At 36.5% G+C, this 22935-nt stretch overlaps 1 protein-coding gene and 1 pseudogene across 1 annotated transcript in view; one reads left to right on the top strand and one right to left on the bottom strand.

Moving 5' to 3' along the window:
* Il1rapl2 (interleukin 1 receptor accessory protein like 2) overlaps window positions 1-22935 on the bottom strand; it is a 1242609-nt gene that overhangs the window by 345109 nt on the left and 874565 nt on the right. The gene's annotated exons all lie outside the window — the stretch shown is intronic.
* On the top strand, window positions 13569-13937 carry LOC118574560 (annotated as a pseudogene).

Here is a 22935-nt window from a genome sequence, read left to right as displayed (position 1 = left end):
TCCCAAAGTAGCAATCTGAATTGAGACTTTTGGATATCACCATGTCCACAATATTCTCCCTAATACCTTCAACTTCCATTGTGAGGTCTACCTAAACTCCAACAAAAGCTTCTCTGATAACCACAGAAGAAAATTTTTTTCTTGGCTGAAATCCCAAAGTATTTACAAGTTCTTTGAACTATTCATCTGGTAAATAGCAAGCATTGCCTTGAATATAAACTAATCTTCACTTTTTATGGATATGCCAAGTCATCCCAAGTGGATATTTAATCTCCTGCATGATAATGATCATGTCTCCAGTAAGTCAGCATACAAAGTAATATTTGACCTTGTAGAACAAATAAACACAATCTCCAAATTAATTTTCACTAGAAAATAGGGCTTCCCATGTGCCTCTTTGATGGGAAGTAACACACTTTTGCTGATTATAGCAAAAGGAAAACTTATCATGCGGCTCTCTCAAGTATGGCTGAGACATCTGGAGAACTAGATCTAGGAATGGAAGAAACTAGGGCAGTTGTACAGACAAGAAAGACTAAATTGGTTGCATGGCTTTTCAAATGAGTTCTACTTCATTGTGTTTTACTTTTTTGTTCTGTCTCAGTTTGGTCAAAATTTAAAAACCCTAAGAAAAATAAGCTAAATGGACAAACTTTGAGCTTTTATTATAATCAAGAACTCATGAATGAGGGAAAGAAGAGTCCCCTAAAAGCAGGTTTGCTCAATTTCTACATTATTAAAACTTACTTATAAACCAGTGGTTCTTAACATGTGGGTCATGACACTTTGGAGGGTCAAAGGACCCTTTCACAGGGATTGTGTAAGACCATTGGAAAATATACTTGCGAAGTAACAACAGAATTAAATTTATGGCTAGGGGTCACTACATGAGAAAATGTGTCAAAGGGTCACAGGATCAGGAAGGTTGAGAATCACTGTGCTAGGCAATAATTCATCAAAAATTGCTGGATGCATAACAGTCTCTGTACAATCACATGTCAGTAAAATCTATCATGATGATAGATAGTGGCCAATGGCCAAAGGGGAATAAAATCATCTTTTGTAATAATCCCCAACCAAAATGGAAATATAGTCTGCTACTAAAAAGAAATGGAAACTAGGTAGCTAAATCACAGTATAGGCATATTTTATTAATTTCTATTACAACAATATTCCTTGAAAGATATACTATTAAAAAGATGTCTTGAAGATGTGCTTTTACCACACAGATTCATTACTCAAGGCAATGTGCATTTCACTAATCAAAACAGTGGTATTTGTCCAAATATGTTCAAAGTTCCAAAATAGTAAAACCTTTGTTAACTGGCGGGAACTACTCTCTGGCCATGGATATCTTCCAAATTACTCAAATTCATAAAGTAACTCCAAAAGGGGGAGAGGATGGAGTCATAACAAATCTATGCATCAGCCCCAGAGTGGCAAGATACATGAGAATCATAATCTATCTGGTGCTCTGAGGGAATTAAGGACTTTAACAGGAAAATTAGCTATAGCCTTTCTATGTGAAGATGGAAAGGAAGCTCTTCCCAAGCATATTAGGTTCAGGAGAACCCAGATAGCTTGTAAATAGCCTTCCTACAATCATGAACAGAGATTTACTAATCCAAACCAGATCGTTGATTAGTGTGACTATTTCAGACATCGAACACAGAATTAATACAAAAGTTTCTGAACTCTGAACATATCAAAAGTAGTATCACTCATTGAAATACTTTGTATTTCTTTTTGTAAATTAGGTAAAAATCTTCTAAGGCCAGGAATATATCTTTATGAAAAAAACAAATAATAGATTTCCTTATTCTGAATATGGTGTACAGATTTTACTATTTAATCTAAAGCCCCTTTTTATAGAATTATAAAGATGAGAATCCATGTAGTAGACAGCTGTTTTGTCTATGACCTTGAAGTACCTGTTCCTGGAAGAATGCTCCTTCAAGAGGAAGCAGCATTGAAAAGCACCTGATTCAAGGTGAGTGGGAATCATCCCAATAAACACATTTTGGATAAAAAAAAAATAAAAGGAAAGAGGAGAGAGGTGGCTCAAGTGTGTCTCAGGTCTTAAGGGTAGCCCAGAGCCAGGGGCAGGTACTTCAAGGTCATAGACAGAACAGCTATCCACTACAAACCCACCTAATTTAGGTAATAATCCAAGAAACACACACACAATTATGATAATTCACTATTAATCTTACTCTTCCAAATCTATAAACACAACCAGAATTTGTCACATATAATGTGTCTACTTTGTCTTATTCCTTGTTCTGTGTTTTCTACTTCAAATATTTCACTCCAGTCTTTAGGTGTCCAAACTTGCATATCTCTCATCAAAACCAATTTCATAGGTGCCTTTTATTATGGATTTCAGCCACCTATACGTTAGTTCCTTTCATAGGCTTGTCTCTAAATTCCTTTGTAGGCAGTTTACCAGAAAACACATACTAGGCCCCAATATCCTTTCCTAAGTTCATGCACAGTACAAGGAAAATAAGACTCCCTTAAAAGCATGGATGTTGGACATTAAACAGAGTGGACCTTAGTAGAAGTCTATGAAATCTGAGAATATTATTTTCTTTGAGATTATAATCAGAAATTTTATGACTAATTCTCCCACTTTGTGACATTTTAGGAAAGAGATACTGGGAATATTTTAAATAAATAAATATCTGTGAAAAGTCAAACTTTGTTTTCAATTCAGCCTGCTATTACTTCTATCAACTATCCACTCTAGCAATTTTTTATAATTATTTTCAACAACCCCAATTATTGTGTATTCTGCCTTATTTATAGCAGGAGACAAAATGCTATGAACTGTTTATTAAGTGCATTTACAAAGGGAATACTTTCTTTAGATGTCTCTGTTGATAAACAATCTGTGCAGGATTCGGGGAAAAAAAATCACTGATTCTCATAACTGTTTGGAGAATTTGTCAAACCATTCAGTTACCTATCTCACACACTTCCCCATCTCCCATTAAAAAATCTTTTTATTAAGTAACTTATTGATGATAGCAATGGCTCATGTCTTTTAAAGTATGCTAGAAAAACAAAATTGTTAAGAACCACTAATAGTGAAGCCGATAGAAATCATATTCAGAGGATTAAATTACTTTGAAAAACACATTCTTGTTAACACACACACACACACACACACACTACCTGACACAATTTAAAGTCACTACAAGCATTTGCCTTTTCTCCAGCATAGAACATAAAGTTGGTCATCCTCTTTTAATAAACAAATGGTCCTTTAACAGGGAGATGATAATTCCTTGAGAAGTAAGTTGCAATTCACTTAGCCATTGCCCTTGTACAGCTCAGAGCCTTCATGGCAACTGGCTCAGGGCCTGGGTCGTTCCTTGCAATTCAGAGAATGTGCCCTGAGGGTTGTGAATGGTCAGGGCTGCTGTGAAGTTGCCCTGAGATGACCTTTTCTCTAGATCCCATATTTATTTTCACTAATATTTTATTTTGAGCAAGCATGAGCTTGGGGAAAGCTTTAGCAAAAAAGTAGGGCAATTTCTTCTCAATGCCATTTGACACAGGGTCTTTCTCTGGAGAGAAGATTGTTTATTCAGCACAAATCTGCTCAGACATAAAGCAACTTCTTCAAACTTGAAAAGAAAACAACCTTGGGGAGAACTGGAAATTTAAACAGAGGTTGGGATGGTAGCCCCCACCCTTTTCCTTCATAATATATTTTCCCCTTTTCTGTCTCATGGAAGATACTTGCCTTCTTTTTCTCTAAAATAGTACTCCCAGGACTCAGATTGGAGAGTCCAAAGAAATTCCATGGTTGTTATTAAAGAAATTAACAAGATAATATATGTTCTGTTTCTACACAGAATCTGGGATATAGTTAGAATTAAAAATAAATAAGAAAGGTTAAGCATTGGAGTTGTGTCACTTTACATCTTAAATTAAGATCATCATTTTCTGCCCCCTTCTCCCACCTCTCGCCACCTGAGGTCCTAAGAGTGGGAGAGCTGTCTCTGCCCTTCATCAGCTGTAGCACTAAGGAGAGTGGCCCTTGCACATCGCCTGAGTAACACAGTAGAGCTGGCCCTGATGGTGTAAGTATGAGAGAGTTGACCCCCAGGATGTGAGAACAGGAGAACTGGCCCTACCCCTTGCTCAGTGTTGCAAAGGGGTGAACTAACCAGGGCACTGTGGTGAGAACAAGGGAAAGCTGGCAGGCTGACCAAACCTGCAACTTCCCAGGCCCAAAGCTAGGGTTATGAGTTAGCCCACCCCAACATCAACCCAACTATGATCTGCTGGAGCACATGAAGGGGCTCCTCCTGCAGTCCCAAAGATGCAGGCTCTCCATGACACAAGGCAACAATGGGAAATCAAAGAGGAGTCCCAGTGAGGGCCCAGTATCCATAGTGTAGCAGAAACCAGAGGCCTTCAACCAGACCAGTGACTTTGCAATGAACAGGTATATGGATAAAAGGGTTTACTGAGTGACTCACTGTGTCACACTATAGCTTCCATGATAAGATTGATTTTTACTATTTTCTCTTAAATTTTATTTTATTTTGGGGGTAGATTGCAAGGGCAGAGGGCAGATAAGAAGGGACAGGGAAATGAATGGGATGGAAATACATGATATGAAAGACACAAAGAATAAATAAAAAGAAAGTTTAAAAAAGATCATTATTTTCATGTGTGGTTGCTGATCAGACCTAGAATTTCACCCAGATCAAAATGCTTAGGGATATAAGACACTGAAAGATATGTAATTTTAGAGGTAGACAAACCCTTAAAATTTTGACAAATAAATAAATGGAATGGCTGAAAAGAAATTGATGTGTTCAGCATCATGTTGCACTTTAGTCCTAAAAGGATTAAAATTCAAGATTTAAATGTCTAATATTTTTACCACTTCCCAATGGCTAACATTCATTCAGCATCAACTTAAAAACAGGGTACTTTTAACATTTATTTTCCCTTTAAATCCTTGCAACAACATATAAAGCAAGTTCTATAATTGGCAATATTTGATAAGTAAGAAAGAGTATGCTCACCAAGATTAATTTTTTTGCCCAAAGTTACACAGTCTAAGGGCACAAATCTATCTGACTCTTGAGATCAAGCTGGTAGCCATTATACAACACTGTCACCTCCCCTCCATTCATTGTTCTTACATGAAAGATTGCTTCTTTTGTGTTAAAATCTAAAATACAGCTTATTAGAGCCAGATGTGGTAGAATGCACTTATAATTGCACCACAATCGAGACAGAAGGATCTCTACTTTGAAGCTATCTGAGATATGGACATCTGATTTTCCTGCCTCTACATTTGGAATGTTTACATTGTAAGTATGTACTACCACAACTTGTTTATCAAGGGCTTCATGCATACTAGACAAAATTCTACCAACTGAGCTACATTCCTAGGTTTAAATAGAATGTAAGGAAAAGAAATATAATATTGCATTGGATGAAATATAATAAAATGTGCATGCATGTTTTATATAACTATCAAATGGACTTTTGTTTGCCAGTTTAATTTCATTCAAATCAACTTGTTAATACGCTGTTTGTATTTCAAATAAAAAAACATCAAGACAATTATCAAAATTTTTGTTTTGAGGATAGTATTAAAACTTTTGTTTTCAGGTCAATGCCTTATATCTTTATGGTTTCCAAAACTCATTAGGCACTCATAGTCTGTCAACATAATGTTTTGTAATGCAAAAGGGTAAGAAAATGTAAAATATCACTTAAGCAAGTTTATCTGTTTAGATGTGTTAATAGTACCTTATGAGGATGACAGACAAGTGTCAGTGTTAAATAAAAGCTTCTTTAGAATCAAGTCATTCATGAAAAGAATGATTATCTGATTCATAGAATATTCTTTTGGTGGACATTAAACAAAATGTCATATTTAGAACTCAGGAAGAAAATTTTCTAATTGTAGAACTATTCTAATATAAAGAGCTACTTAGTTCAGGATTTGAAGTGGAAATAGGGCTGGTGTCAATCACAAGCCATTATCTTTTTAGTCTTCTCCATGCTAGCTATTTCCGCATTTATTTTTGACAACTGTCAGTAAATAATTTATTTGCCAAATGCAAAATCATCAAACCTCATAAATGGGTGCTAGGCATGGTGATGCAAGTATCCTGGAAGGAGGGCAGATACTCTGTAAAGTAAGACATTTGTACCCCTCCCTTTGGCTATCAGACTACTGAAATCATTTACCCCAAATAATTAAAATATCTGTAAGTATCTCATGCTTTAGGAAGGGGAAGGCTGAATGAAGTTGGTGCCAGGCAGATGATGACCTTATCTCTCAGAAAAATATTTCTCTAAATTCTGAAACTTTCTCAGACCATCTTGCAGGAGAGCCTAGACAATTGTGGATCAATGATGGGCAGGACCAGATCTTGACCAGACATTTTACTTACATATACCTCTTAATCTCTACTGAAACCCAAACCTCTTGCCTGTGCCCCTGATGTCAGACATGGGAGTTACTGGATCCCTTTATTTTTTTCCTTTTCCCAATGTAATCACAGAGAATAAGTCTCCTGTGTTTTCCATTGTTACTTGTTCTTTTAATGGGTGAATTGGGGCCTGGTAATTGAGCTTATCTTGTTGAAGCTTCCAAAGCCATTATTTAACCCTAAAAACTCTGGCAACAGTGATAATTATGAAAATCCACTTGGTTGGCAGAAGCAGAAGGATCACAAGTTCAAGACCATTATAAGTCATATGGGGTGACCCTGTCACTAAATGAAACAAAAGCTAACCAAATGTATAAATTGAAAGGTTGTTGACATTTCACAGATGAAAAAAGTAAGGCTTGGAGAGGTTAATTTCTTTTAACCTAATGAATCACTTCTAGACTCTAGAAACACTATTAAGTTCCACTTTTGTAACCACTATTTTCACTTGAGGCTTATGGACATGAGGTGAGGACTAAAATTACTGTTGTCTTATCATAAAGGAAATTAAGTTTCAGGGAGTTTGGGTAATGTTACCAAAGTCACCTAGCTAGCAAAATGTGCAGAGATGTCATTGAGACTCCTCTGTTTGAACTTAAAACTGGAATCTTTGCCCCTAATCTCTCTAGGATGACTATATAAAAGTGTTTTAATTGAACTCAATCACACTAAAATATCTGAAAATCATTTTCATCACTGAAGTCAAGACCCAGCCCTTAGAAATCTTGATTAATTTTTCCCACATGACGGAAGCTCTCTGGGAGGTTCCCAAGCTTGTTCCCTGTCTTCATAACACTGATGAGCACTAATTTAATTAATCAAATATAAGTTGATGATCTATGATCTTGAAATTGATTTTCAAATGAAGCCAATTATGACTGCTCACAGTTCCAAGGAGAAAATATAAGCTAAGTAATTTTAAGATGCATTTAGTGGATGAAGAAGAATCAAAGGAAAAAAAAAACTAAACTGAACTTACAAAGCACTTTCTCCTTTCCAGCATGCTCACATTAAGTACAACTGGGAAACTGTGGAGGCAAGAATTATCTTTAGAAGGTAAAACAGGGAAACTTCGGAAGCTTCTAATGAGGATGAAACTCTTGCAAAACAGGTGTCTTGCATGTTAAAGTTTAACCTTATAAACTTGCCCACTAAATGGAATTTTGAAGGCAGCCCCATATTTTCTGACAAGTGTGAATCTCCTGAGCTGTCATTAGTAATCCCCTAGTATAGCTTTGTTAAGAAATTGGGCTCAATGCTCAGAAAAAAAGTGGCTGCCTGTTTCCGTAAGCAGTGTTTGAAATCTTATAAGGCAGGCTAATGCTTTGACAGGTAAACCATTGCCACCAGCCTTCCTTATAAAGAATTAAATGAAGTAACTTTTAAGTGCAATCTGAATTTACCTAAGTGTCTGTACATCTCCCCCATATCATCTGACCTTTTCATCCTTTGCTCTAGAGGACTGACACTTCCTCTGTAGAATATTCCACTATAGACAGAAACCCAGGTGTTCAAGGCTGCTCTGGCTTTCTGCCCAATTGACCTGGTGCCACTGGATGTTTCCACAGCTAGCATAAGCTTTCCCTGAGAAAGTCTGCAGTCAAGAAGTGATCCGGTCATTTGTGAAAGAACAAAAGGCTTTTCAGGAAACTTTTCTGTGGGGGTGGTTGCTTGCTTTTACAAACCAGAAAAAATCCTGTAAGTGGTTGTTGTTGCACTTGGTGAATTAGTGTGTGCTGCTTTGCTTTTAGCCTGACAGACTAGTTACACAACTGAGTGAAAACCAGGCTTTTAGAATCTTCATCTAAGGTCATCTAGTCCATCAGTGTTTTAACATGAGCCTGACAGCTGGAGCTTACTAGCACAGACCCATTTACCCTTACACAGTCTGAAAGAAGAAAGAGGCACTGCTTGGCTTTTGAGAAGGGAATTTCAGTTCCCAGGACAGCAAAAATCTCCTCACCCTTGCCTGTTTTATGTCTTTCCAGACCTTGGAAATGTCTGTGATGTTCATCAGCGTCTGATCGCACCCTAATTCAGAGCAGATGGCAGCTTGTATGTTAGGATTTTATAGGGAAAGTCTCTCCCAACTTTCAAAAACACCTGCCACCCACTATTTAGGTCACAAAACTTTATAGCATTGCTTTTGAAAGTATACTCTTTAGATGAAGAATACTTGAGTTGAAATTCTTGCTCTGCTACTTGTTTTTGACCTGGATCAATCATTCTTAACATCTGATGGGGTTGTAGTCCCTTAATGCAAATCTGAGAATGATAAATGTACCCAATTTGGGGAATTGTTGTGAGTATTAAATTACATTGATCTTATAAGATGCTAGGACAAGAGCTAATTCGTAGTTTTGTTTTCAATAAATGGTAGCAAATTGTACTGAGTTGTCTTTCCTCCTAAGAATGGAACCCAATTAGTTATTCTAGAGTGAATAAATAATGGGAAGTAATTATGAGAATAGGAATGTCGAAATGGAAGGTATGGGATGCAGATGGGAAGATGGCAGTGTGTAACAGAGTTAAAGAGAATCAGGATCACCAAAACAATTCTCTTAAACTTGAAAAATTTGGGTCTCTCATTCTGTGAGATATTGCAATACTCTGTCCCTAGAGGTCTAGCTCTAAAATTCAGCATTGACAGCTTCTGCCTTGGTAAGTGCATCAACTTTTTATCTACGAGTTTAAACACATCTGCAATATGCACAAGGAAATGGATAAACTAGTGGAATCTATCCCTTCCCCAATCCCACCACCAGGTCTTGCAAAATCACAAGGAAATTAAGCAGGATGACTGGAGTTTTGGCAAGATGTCAGCAATTTGGCTGAAAAGCAAACAGGCAAATTATTGGCAGGATAACAGAAGTCATTTCATCAGCTGAAATACTGTCTTCCACAGACTGGATAATTTAAAAGTGGCTCAAATTCTATGTGCTGTCTCTGACCCTGGGACAAAATTGAAGAAATCTGGGTTGGAATCCTGAATTATCTAGTAATTTACAGCAGAATCTTGGTGCAATTCAGCTAACATTTCTATTGATTTGAGTCCTCATCTTAAAGAAGAGGATGAAATTTTTCCTGTGTAGTTGTACATTTAATAGGAGAAGCAAACAAAGTAAGAAATGGTAAAAGTCATTGCATATATATTGATATATAAATATGATATATAAATTTAGAGTTTCATATATATATATATGAGTTTTATAACTGAAAGTTTTCCTGTGTCCCACCTGGTCCTGCAGCTGCTCAGATTCAAGAAAACACACAGAGGCTTATATTAACTACAAATTGCATGGCCAATGGCTCAGGCTTCTTGCTTTCTAGCTCTTATATCTTAAATTAACCCATTTCCAAAATTTATATTTAGAAAATTCCACACATTCTACAGGACACAGGAAAAAAAAATGACTGAAAGACTAGGCCTATAGGCTGAAGATGGATGCCCCAATGTTACAGAGGAACTTTGGGTAACTGTCCAGGCAGGCAGCCATCTCTGTCATTCTAGATTTTTGGAAGTTACTTACAATGCTCTTCCTGTTTACTTAGGCAACACTGTATCATTCTGAGGTCTTGATATTGTTGAAGACTAGATAGTTATAATTTTCCTTGGTTATGATAAAAGATAAAGTAGATATAAAACTTTAGATTCACAAATGTAGGATGGATAGAATATTTTCTTTAATTTTGACAAATACAAATAGAATAGCTATTATAATTTAATTCTTGCTTGATAACTGTTTTATTATATGTAATTTTACTATGTTAAAGTTAAAACCTTCTGTTTTGATTAGACAGAAAAGGGGAAGTGCTGTGGGATGTCATTCTATATGCTGTGAATATGTGTTGCTCTGATTGGTTGATAAATAAAACACTGATAGGCAAGTAGCCAGGCAGGAAGTATAGGTGGGGCAAGCAGATGAGAATTCTGGGAAGAGGAAGCCTGAGTCAGGAGATGCCAGCCCACCATCCAGGGAGCAGCATGTAATGACACACAGTTAAAGCCACAGAACATGTGGTGACATATAGATTAACAGAAATGGGCTGAGTTTAAGTATAAGTGGTAGTAAATAATAGGCCTGAGCTAATGGCCAAGCAGTTATAATTAATATAAGCTTCTGTGTAATCATATTATAAGTGGCTGTGAGACTGCATGCTAGGCAGGACTGGAGGAGATTGGGAGTGGAGAAACTTCCAACTACAGAGTTTTAAAACTGAAAATGTCTTCCTAATGTCATAACTTTCAACAATATATCCAAGAAACAAAGCTGTCATACAGCATTCTTAGAGGCTTCTGAGAATATATACAGGGTCATTTCAGTTGCCAGTTCAGTATTTTTTTTTAATTTTCCACTATACTACTCAGTTTATATTTCATATAAATTGACCTAATTGTAATAAAAGGTACATTTATTGAAGAAAGGTGAAGATTATCAAATATATTTTTGGAAAATAATGCATAACAGTTAACATACCATTATTATGAGCCAAGTACTAATCTAAAGGGTTAATTATTAATCCATTTAATGTTTCTAAAAATTCTACTTATTACAACACACATACTATTATTATCTCTATCTTACAGACTGAAAATGAAGGAATCAAGAAATTGTATGATATGCTCAAGGTAACAGAGCTATGAAGAAACAGGGCTAATGGAAGAATTTGGGCAGTCTGACTTCATAGTTCTTATTAAATATAATCTAAATAATATCTGAACTGATTTACAGTATGCCCATTTTATTTAGCCATATAAAATCTTATAAAGACTCCAGTTCTTCTACCTAATACATGAGTTCCTTCTACAGAGGCCCAAACACTCTAGCTTGGAAATTAGATATAACAAGCTTATATATAGTTCCATTAAAATTATTTTATTCTGCTAATTTTATAATTTTGGACACATTGCCATTTAGTCTTATTTTTTATTGTCAGAAATAATAAAGAATATATCATTACCAATGTCTAAAATATTTGCAGACATGTCTTGGTCTCCTTCACTGCCTGTCTTCCTTAAAATTCTGCCACCCACTTTCCATGCTGAGCATCCACTTTTCCTTCAATTGTCCATTGTCTTTTAGGTAACATATTTTCCAAAACCTTTCTCCATCTTAGACATCCTTTTATGGACACAATTTAGTCTGTCATTAAGCCTCTTAAATATGTCACAATAAACAGAATACTAATTTAATTTGTCATCTGAAGTGCAATTGAACCAATACTTCTATTGTTCTGGATCCTAAGTTTTTGTGATCTGGACTAAGAGGGAATTATATTTTTGGCAACCCAGTTACTCTGCTCATGCTCTTTGCCAAATAAAATCCCAAGACTGTACTTTTGCAGTTGGATTTTTGGACCTGAATGAAAAGTTCTGCATTTATTTTATATTGAATGTGATCTGGTTAGTTTCAACTCATCATTCCAAACTACTGAGATCTTTTTGAATAAGAATGATGTATTCTAAAGAATTAAGTGTCCCTCCCAACTTCCTAACATTTGACAATGTGGTGAGTATAATTTATATGTCATGTAAGTCACTGATAAAAAATGCAAAACAGAATAGCACTCTGAGACAGGATGCCCTAGTGGTCAATATGTCAGTATAGAATGCTGAAGTCTAGATCCCACTGTCTAAACAAATCTCCACACTGTGCTGTAACCCTTTGACTTAACCAAACTACATCAGCAAAAGAATTTGTGGGTATCAATGAAAAGTTAAAATGCGGGACTCATTGCTCAAAAAATATTAAGCATTTCAAGACCATAATGACTGATCATTAAACCAAGGGCTAGGTCTCTAAATATAGGACCCCATACATCTGTACAAGTCAAATGTCTATGAACTCAACCCTGTTGCATACTTCCTGTATAAAAAAATGGCTATCTGTTCAAGAAAAATCTGGTTTGTTTTTGTTTTTTGTTTTTTGTTTGTTTGTTTGTTTGTTTTTTGTTTTTTGTTTTCCCTTTCTGAGCACATACCTAGCCTTCACATTCGCCAACTTCCCTTGCCGTTAGGTGTGACTAAATGTCTGAGTTCTGGCCAAAGCAATGTACAGGGGGAGGAATAAGTATTACTTCCAGGATTGAATCATAAAACTCTACCACATAATATTTTTTGTCAATTTTGGTTCCATAACTGTCATACAGATGATAACAATGACCTTGGAAGCTATTTGTTGAAAACAGTGAATCTTTAAGAGTGATACAGCTTAGTGCCATAAAGTATGAGTATTTGCTGTAAAAGAGGCCAAAAAGAAATGTATACCACATGTATACCATTAGACTTCTTTGAATTTGCTTGGTAAAACTGCTAGTACCATTATATAATTTATTGTCTGCTTACCAGAATTATCCTGAGGGTTAATGGAAATTCTTACTTTCTTATTCAACAAAATAAAATCCAGTGGGTCTGGAGTGAGACCTATACACTTAACAAGACCTAATTCAGCTAATTCTGATGACAAAGGCAATTTGAGGACCTGCCAAGCTTGGGTTTTTTTTTTTCATTTTTCCTATCAAAATGTGTCTTGGCCTGTGTTCTACCCATGGGTTTTGAATATATTTTATTTTTTCAGAAATTACAGAGTTTTTTGTTTGACAATATTATGCATGTATGATGTAAATTCTGATTATTATAATCCATCTCCAATGTCCCTTCTCTTTCTATCACCTTCCCCTCTTCACTGTGTGTCCCCATACCACGTTCATACATTTTGTTGTTACTGTTCCATTTTGGGGGTATGTGTGAATAGTTGATTTTAACTAGGATCACCTGTGTGACAATGGGTTTAGAACTCTCTAAATTCTGAAATTTTTGGTGGATATACCACAGAAGATAATGGCAGCATGTCTGCTAACCTGCCTCAGTAGCCAATAGTTCAGCAGAAAGGGTTAGAGACCCATAACTTCCTCTCCAGTCCATAATTGACTGTTGATAGGCCCCACGTCTTATGTTTTTAGTTAATCTCCTCCATAGAACAAAGACTTTGTTTCTGGGAGTAATCCTTGCTGCTGACTCCACATCTGTTTTTGTTGTGGTCGCTTCTTAAGAGTCCATGGCTCAGAGAACTGCCTCCATCGCCTCCCTTCGCCATGAAGTGGATGATTAAGGAGGACCACTCGCTGGAACACAAATGCATGGAATATGCAAAGATCAGAGTGAAGTACCCCGACCAGGTTTGTGTGATCATAGAAAATATCTCAGGCTCTCAGATTGTTGACAATGACAAAAGGAAGTACTTGGTTCCTCCTGATATCACTGTGGCCAGTTCATGTGGATCATCAGGAAAAGGAACCAGCTTCTTTCTGAGAAGGCCACCTTCCTGTTTGTGGACAAGACAGTCCCACAGTCCATCCTAACTCTGGGACAGCTTTTTGAGAAAGAAAAAGATGAAGATGGATTCTTGTATGTGGCCTACAGCGGAGAGAACACTTTTGGCTTCTGAGGGCCAGTGCTTGCTAGGTGCCGTTCCTGCTTGTGTATCTTTTAAATAACTGGCTGTTTTCAGTTGCTCTGCCAGAGCCTCTTCACATAGTCCTATTAGTGCATTTGTAACTGGATTTATTTCTTGATACATTGGAAGGTTTTGTTTCCTTAGATTGGTAGCTTATACAGAGATTTATTTACAATTTTCTTTTTGTGCAATGTCCTCTTGGCTATGTGCTCCAGGGAACCTGTCCTCTGGGAATCATATTTAATGAAGATATTTCCATAATTAAGGGAGGTAGGTATGGTACTGAAGTGAAAAGGAAGGGGTGATGCATTGTTCTGGATTATGTTCCAAGTATTATATAGCTAAGTATTAAAAGCACCCAAATTAAATCCTTAGCAACCAGAACACACTTGCTTCACTAGATTTTGCCAACTACAAATCACATTGAAATGAGATAATCTGTTCTTCTTTCTAAGACAATTAAGGTAAATAATTAACAATAAAACTTACTTTTATAAAGGCAAAAAATACTTTGTTTTTGAAGCAAACACCCATCTTATAAATATGGGATGGAAGTTTATATACAAATTATGGGGGAGGGGAAAGCAGAAATCAAGGTTCCTAATAACTTTCTCCAAGATGTTATACCAGACTCCTAATTCTCATTGACTGAGAGAATTAACATGGCTATGATTGAATACCTTATTGAGCAGGGTTTTGTTGGTTTTTTTAAAAACTAACATTTAATACTACATCTCAGAAAGTTGTTGAACTGTGGTGCTTGTGTCAGATACTTACGTTGTTGTTCACAAATACCTGAGAGAAATCATTGGAAGAAAGACAAACTTATTCTTGTTTGTGGTTTTAGAGGTTTCAGTTCATGGCCAGCTAGCACAAGTCTTTCTAGGCTGATGGCGAGATAGAAGTACCATGAGGGAGAAAAGTCTACGGTGGGGAAAGCTGCTAACTCTGAGGCAGAGAAGAAGCAATGAGGACTAAAGGAAGGACACTGGAGTGAGGTATATCTTTCCAGCTCATACTACAATGATTCACTTCTTCCAATGAGGCCTTACTTTCTACTACCTGTCCATAATACCTGTATATCATGAACCCATCAAGGGATTGACTCATTGATATATTCAAAATCCCACAAGCTACCAAGCAAGCCCTTATATTTAGCCTTCAAATGATGCCTTGGGTTCAACCTTAATGTTACATTTCAGATGTGTATGATGTGTATTTACTTATGTTGATGATTACTTTCTTCCTTCAAATAAAACCAGGATACCTGAGTTGCTTGTGAAGGAATGAATGACAAGGTAAATGTAATGGAAGTCAGTGTTTCATTTCATTATGATCTTAATCAGCTTCTGAATCTCTGATTATCAAGAACTATAGTTTGCATCTTTGACTGGCTTACTGATGCCATAGCTCAATGACTAGTAAATATGTGTGCTATTAAGAAGCAACAAGATCACCAAAAGTACTCCATCTGTGTCAGTTTTGTGAAATGTTGTAGAATGGGGCTCTCATTTGCCTTTATTTTACATATTAAAAAGTAAAGAGCCTGGGCTACCAAGTGAGTTCCAGGAAAGGTGCAAAACTACACAGAGAAACCCTGTCTCGAAAAAACAAAACAAAACAAAAAGTAAAGAATTAGTGATGGGTAAAGCAGGGTCTGATCATTCATCTTGAAGGGACAGTTGGAGTCTTTGCATACAAATGAAAGTTATCATTCTTTTCAGACTTAAATTGGAGCTCTAAACACTATGTCTGCAGCCAATTAATATTCTGTGACCAATCAGAGCACGCAGGAGACTGTTCTGCCACCCTGAAACATAATGCCAGTGCCAATAATTATTAGCTTCAGAAGGTAGAGCAGTTTTAACTTATGATTCCCAACCAACTTGAGTCAATACATTATTCATTTATGCTGAAAGTATGTATTTTCCCAAATTATTTTGACTGAATATGTCTTGACAATGAAAATCAACTGAATAATAGGCCAAAATTACTTGAAATTGGGTATTCTAAAAAGTAATGTCACCACAGGATCCAATTCCACAAAGGTTAGCTTCCTAAGGACCTTAGTCATGTCTGGGGATTTATGCACTTGTGATTTCTGATTCAGGAGACAAAAATCATCGCTTGGCTAGGTGACATTGACCATAAATTAAGGTTTTCAGTGGTGCCACTACTATTTCTTGAAAATCCTGGAATATGTCAATTTGGATGTTTTAGAAAGATATATGTACACCATCAATAATGTCAGGGCTAAAATATGCCTACTGAGCATGCTCAAGGGATCTCATGTCCTTTAAAGAAAAGCTAGAGAAAAAGACAAAAGATATTGACAGCTAACAAAGCAGCCAGGCACAGCTTTAAAAGAGTGGTATGATAAGTATTTGTGAGAAAGCCTATTATCCTTTAACAAAGAGAAAAGGTATCTTACACAGAAAAACATAAGTCAGTTTTCCCACTCCAAATTGTTGACATTACTTTCATTGTCAGTGTAGCAATCAACCAAATACAAAAACTATTGATATCTTAACTCCTTAAATCAGCAAACACACAAGAAAACTCTTGGCCACTCAGATTCAGGGCCAAGTTTAATAGCATTTGTAGTGGTCCTTATCAGGATGGATTACTATGTTGCTAGAAATACAGGGTATAACTTTTATAAAGTTTAAACTTTGAGAAGGTGTTAACATCTTCTTTCATTTGTTTCAATGTCTTTACATAAAAATACAAATCTGTCTTTAAGTAATACTAGAAGAAAATAAACCAATAAATGTATAAACAATAATGTGTTTTCCCTCTCCCCCCGTATTCCAATAATGTGTTTTTAAAATAAGATCTGAGGTGCAGATCCATAATCATGCATTTTATGCCTTGACAAAGCAAAATGAGAATATGTCATATCCACTTATATTCTTAATATGTTTATTTTACACTCTCTGGAAAAATCAGAAAGAATGCATTTCAAGGAGAAAAAAAATATCAGTATCTTTCAGGAATGAAACAATGAAAAGAAGCAAATGATATGTTTGCTACTTTCTATATAAAGCAAGAACCTGAAACTATAGAAACAGAGAATGGAAGTTCACAGCAAGATGTTTTCTACTATTGCCAGTAGTCATTAAAACAGAGATGAGAGTTTCCCTAGCTAAAATCTAGGTTAAAACTCAAGCCCCACTACGCACTAGTTCTACAGTGTCATGAAAATGATGTAACCCCTCTTTGCTTGTGCTTCCTTATCAGCAGGTGAAAAAAATACCATCTACATTGTAAGGCTGTGATAAGGATTAAAGGAAACAACAGTTGAAATGTATAGCACCTACTAATTACTTAATATTTTGGGGCTACTGATGTGATTTTTTATTATCACCACAATCCTATGCCACTTGTCCACATTCTAATCTTTACAAAATTCCAGGAGAAATTATAAAACGTTGGTATCGGTATCCTATCTCAATATAACTTCTGAAATATATCTTTCCTAGAAGATATTTACTAAATCTCTAATATGGACTTGAAACTTTAAAGAAAGAAATGAAAATTGTTCCATTCCTGCATTTAAGGAGTGTAAAGTAAATTTAGGAGTATGAAAACTATTTTGGCAAAATGCTATAAATGTTCTCTGGCAGAAGCTAAGAAGGTTTAATGTATATGAGTAAAGTATGGTCAAGACTATATCTTAAATTAATTCCAATGCATTTCTGTATACAGAGGTAAAGTGGGATGACAGACAGATACAAAGACCATGTCACTCATGGCTCATTTATTGATTCTAGATTAAAGTGTAACTTCACCTAAGGTAAAATTTCTCAACATACCCATTGCCTTGTACATATAAGAAGTTATATAAAGAATGAAACTTACCTACTAGAAGAATTTATTGGTGGATTATTCTAAATTTTGAATGTTTGAATTACGTATCTTCTGTGACGGTGCATGAAAGTACAAATGTGTGTATTTGTGTTTTATAGGCTCATGATATCTGTGATATGACAAAAGTGCTATTAAGTGTAATATCTAATCTAATGACAGAGTATTTCTTAACAATAAAGTCATTAAAAGACACATTAAAGGGATGCATATAAGCAAAATAAAGGCCATCTGAACTAAGCAGTTCACATTATATTTAATGTAGATAAGCTGAAATCTTTCTTGCCAACATTTGGAAAAAGACAAGAATCTCCGTTTTTACCATTATTATTCATCATTGTGCTTTAAGTACTAGCAAGAACAATAAATCAAGAGAAAGTAATAAAGAGCATCCAAGTTGGAGCTAAATAGCTAAAAATAATGAATAGCTAAAAATAATAAAATTTCTGAAAATAAATTCCACCAAACAGGTGAAAGATCACTACATTAAAAATTTTACTTCACTGAAGAAGATTAAAAAACATGGAAAACCAAAAAATCTATCTAAACCACTATTGGCATAAACCCAAAGGATTCTACATCTTATTCACAGTACATATATTTATCATAGCTAAAAATTGGAAACAGTCTAGATACCCATGAACTGATGAATGGATAACAAAAATGTGGTACATTACACAATGGAATATTATCCTGCTGCTAAGAAAAATAAAATTACAAAATTTGGAGGTAGGTGGACACAGTACCATCTGAGGTAATTCAGTCCTACAAAGACAAATATTGCATGTTTTTGTGTACATGTGGTTATTAGCTTTTAAAATCTAGATATGCGTGTTTCAGTCCAAATAATCACAGATGTTATGTAGCTAGTAAGGGATCTTGAAAAGAAAGAGATACTCCAATGTAGGGTAAATAGAATTTAATATTATAAATAGATAAAAGGAAAACTAGAATATGAGGATTAAAGGAGGAGGGTGATGAAAGAGAAGGGTAAATGAAGGAATTTGGGAAAGGACAACTAACACTAAAGGCCATTAGAAAAACCATATGGAAACCTACTACTCTAGAAACTTCCTTAAGTATATACATATATTGAAGGATCTAAATGGAGTTACCAAATAATGGGGAAGACAATGGCCTAAATAGTCATCTTATACTACCAAGTAAAACTTCCAGTGCTAGGGATGGATTACATCTTGTTGAGTCATAGAACAAAGGTGTCCCATAGAAAACCTACTCCAAATACTACAGGTTATTTGCAATGCTTTTAGTTAAAATCCTCAACATGATATTAAGGCTCTATTCCTGAATACACATCTTCTTTTCTTTCTTTTTATTATTATTATTATGTGTTTTAATTTTATACATCAGCCATGAGTTCCCCTGTCCTCTCCCTCCCGCCCACACCCACAACTTCCCCCCAGGCCTTCCCCTGCATTCCCATGTCCTCCAGGACCAAGACATCCCTGGGGATTCATTTAAACCTGGTGGATTCAGTACAGGCAGGTCCAGTCCTCTCCTTCCAGGCTGAGCATGTGTCCCTGTGAAAGCCCAAGGTTCCAAACAGCCAGCTCATGCACTAAGGACAAGTACTGTTCCCACAGACTGGGTGCCTCCCAAACAGATCAAGCTATTCAATTGCCTCACTTATCCAGAGGGCCTGATCTAGCTGGGGGCTCAAAAGCCATTGGTTCATAATTCATGTGCTTCCATTCAATTGGCTATTTGTCCCTGTGCTTTTTGCAATCTTGGATTCAACAATTCACGCTCTTGCAGTCCCTCCTCTTTCTCGACCTTTGGACACCTGGAGCTCCATCTGGGGCCTGGCTGAGGATCTCTGTATCCACTTCCTTCAGTTATTGGATGAGAGTTCCAAGACAACTGTTAGGGTGTTTAGTCATCTGATCACCAGACTAGGTCAGATCAGGCTTTCTCTCGACCATTGCCAGCAGTCTACAGAGGATATATCATTGTGGATTTCTGGGGACATCTTGAGCACTCTGCCTATTCCTCTTCTCATGTGGTCTTCATTTATCATGGTCTGTTATTCCTTGTTTTCCCTTTCTGTTCTTGATCCAGCTGGGATCTCCTGCTCTCCTAAGCTTTCTTTCCCTCAAATCTTGCCCTTCATTACTCCCACTGTCGTCCAGGTTGTTCATGTAGATCTCATCCATTTCTCTGTCATTGGGTGATCTCTGTGTCTTTCCTAGTGTCCCGTTTTCTAGGTAGCCTCCCTGGAGTTGTGTAGCAGTCTCGTCATCTTTGTTTTACATCTAGTATCCTCCCATGAGTGAGTACTTACCGTGTTTGTCCTTCTGAGTCTGGGTTACCTCACTCAGGATGATTTTTTCTAGATCCATCAATTTGCCTACAAATCTCATGATGTCATTGTTTTTCTCTGCTGAGTAGTACTCCATTGTGTATATGTACCATATTTTCTTTATCCATTCTTCAGTTGAAGGGCATCTAGGTTGTTTCTAGGTTCTGGCTATTACAAACAATGGTGATACGAACATAGCTGAGCAAATGCCCTTGGGTATGATTGAGCATTCCTTGGGTATATGCCCAAGAGTGCTACTGCTGGGTCATGGGGGAGATTGATTTCCAAATTTCTAAGGAAGCGCCATATTGATTTCCAAAGTGGCTGTACAAGCTTACATTCCCACCAGCAGGGGAGGAGAGTTGCCCTTGGTCCACATCCTCTCCAGCATAAGCTGTCTTCTGTGTTTTTGATCTTAGCCACTGTGAAAGGTGTAAGGTGGTATCTCAGAGTTGCTTTGATTTGCATTTCCCAGATAATCAGGGATGTTGAGCAATTCCTTAAATGTCTTTCAGCCATTTGAACTTCCTCTGTTGAGAATTCTCTGTTTAGTTGTATAGCCCATTTCTTAATGGGACTGTTGGGCATTTCGATGTCCAATTTCTTGTGTCCTTTCTACATTATGGATATCAGCCCTCTGTCAGATGTGGGGTTGGTGAAGACCTTTTCCCATTCTGTAGGTTGTTGCTTTGTCTTGTTGACCGTGTCCTTTGCTCTACAAAAGCTTCTCAGTTTCAACAGGTCCCATTGATTGATTGTGTCTCTCAGTGTCTGGGCTACTGGTGTTATATTTAGAAAGTGATCTCTGGTGACAATGTGTTCAAGAGTACTTCCTAATTTCTCTTCTATCAGGTTCAGAGTAACTGGATTTATGTTGAGGTCTTTTGATCCACTTGGACTTAAGTTTTGTGCATGGTGACAGATATGGATCTATTTTCAGCCTTCTACACATTGACATCCAGTTATGCCAGCACCATTTGTAGAGGATGCTTTCTTTTTTCCCTTGTACCTTTTTGGCTTCTTTGTCAAAAATTATATGTTCATAGGTGTGCAGGTTAATGTCAGGGTCTTCAATTCGATTGCATTGGTCCACATGTTGGTTTTTATGCCAGTACCAAGCTGTTTTTGTTATGGTAGCTCTATAGTGGAGCTTGAGGTCGGGGACTGTGATGCCTCCAGAGGTTGTTTTATTGTACAGGATTCTTTTGGCTATCCTGGTTATTTTTGTTTTTCCATATGAAGTTGAGTATTATTCTTTCCAGATCTGTGAAGAATTGTGTTGGAAATTTGATGGCGATTGCATTGAATCTGTAGATTGCTTTTGGTAAAATTGCCATTTTTACTATGTTAATCCTGCCTATCCATGAGTATTTTCTGACATCTTCTTCAACTTCTTTTTTCAGGTACTTAAATTTCTTGTCATATAGGTCCTTCACATGCTTAGTTAGAGTAACCCCAAGGTATTTTATATAATTTGTGGCTATTGTAAAAGGTGATGTATCTCTGATTTCCTTCTCAGCCTGATTGTCCACTGTATATAAAAGGGCTACTGATTTTTTTGAGTTGATCTTGTATGCTGCAATGTTGCTGAAGGTTTTTATTAGCTGTATCAGTTCCTTGATTGAATTTTTGGGGTCACTCATGTATACTAACATGTCATCTGCAAAGAGGGAGAGCTTGACTTCTTCCTTTCCAATTTATATCCCCTTAATCTCTTTATGTTGTCCTATAGATCTGGCTAGAACTTCAAGTACTATATGGCATAAGTATGGAGAGAGGGGACAGCCTTGCCTTGTTCCTGATTTTAGTGGTATTGCTTTGAGTTTTTCTCCATTTAATTTGATGTTGGCTGTTGGCTTGCTGTAGATTGCCTTTATTATGTTTAGGTGTGATCCCTGTATTCCTGATAACTCCAAGACATTTATCATGAAGGGTTGTTGGATTTTGTCAAATGCCTTTCCTGCATCTAGTGAGATGATCATGTGGTTTTTTCCTTTGAGTTTGTTTATATGGTGTATTACATTGACGGACTTTTGAATGTTGAACCACCCTTGCATCCCTGGGATTAAGCCTACTTGATCATGGTGGATAATTGTTTTGATGTGTTCTTGGAGTCTGTTTGCCAGAATTTTATTGAGTATTTTTGCATCAATGTTCATGAAGGAGATCGGTCTATAGTTCTCTTTCTTTGTTGCATCTTTGTTTGGCTTAGGAATCAGGGTAATTGTAGGCTCATAGAAGGAGTTTGGTAATATACCTTCTGTTCTGTGTGGAACAATTTAAAGAGTATTGGTATGAAGTCTTCTTTGAAGATCTGGTAGAATTCTGCAGTGAAACCATCAGGTCCAGGGCTTTTTTTGGTTGGGATACTTTTAATGACTGATTCTATTTCCTTGGGGTTTATTGGACTATTTAAATGGTTTATCTGGTCTTGATTTAACTTAGGTATGTGGTACCTATCCCGAAAATTATCCGTTTCTTTTAGATTTTCCAGTTTTGTGGAGTAGAGGTTTTTGAGGTATGACCTGATGATTCTCTGGTTTTCCTCATTGTCTGTTGTTATGTCCCCCTTTTCATTTCTGATTTTGTTAATTTGGATGTTCTCTCTCTGTCTTTTGGTTAGTTTGGATAAGGGCTTGTCTATCTGGTTGATCTTTTCAAAGAACCAACTCTTTGTTTCATTAATCCTTTGTATTGTTCTCTTTATTTCTATTTTATTGATTTTAGCTCTCAATTTGATAATTTCCTGGAGTCTATTCCTCCTGGGAGACTTTGCTTCTTCCTGTTCAAGGGCTTTCAGGTATGCTGTCAAGTCACT

This window comes from Onychomys torridus, chromosome X, assembly GCF_903995425.1.
Source record: "Onychomys torridus chromosome X, mOncTor1.1, whole genome shotgun sequence".
In the NCBI taxonomy this organism is placed as follows: domain Eukaryota; kingdom Metazoa; phylum Chordata; class Mammalia; order Rodentia; family Cricetidae; genus Onychomys; species Onychomys torridus.
This window is presented reverse-complemented; position numbering and strand designations above follow the sequence as displayed.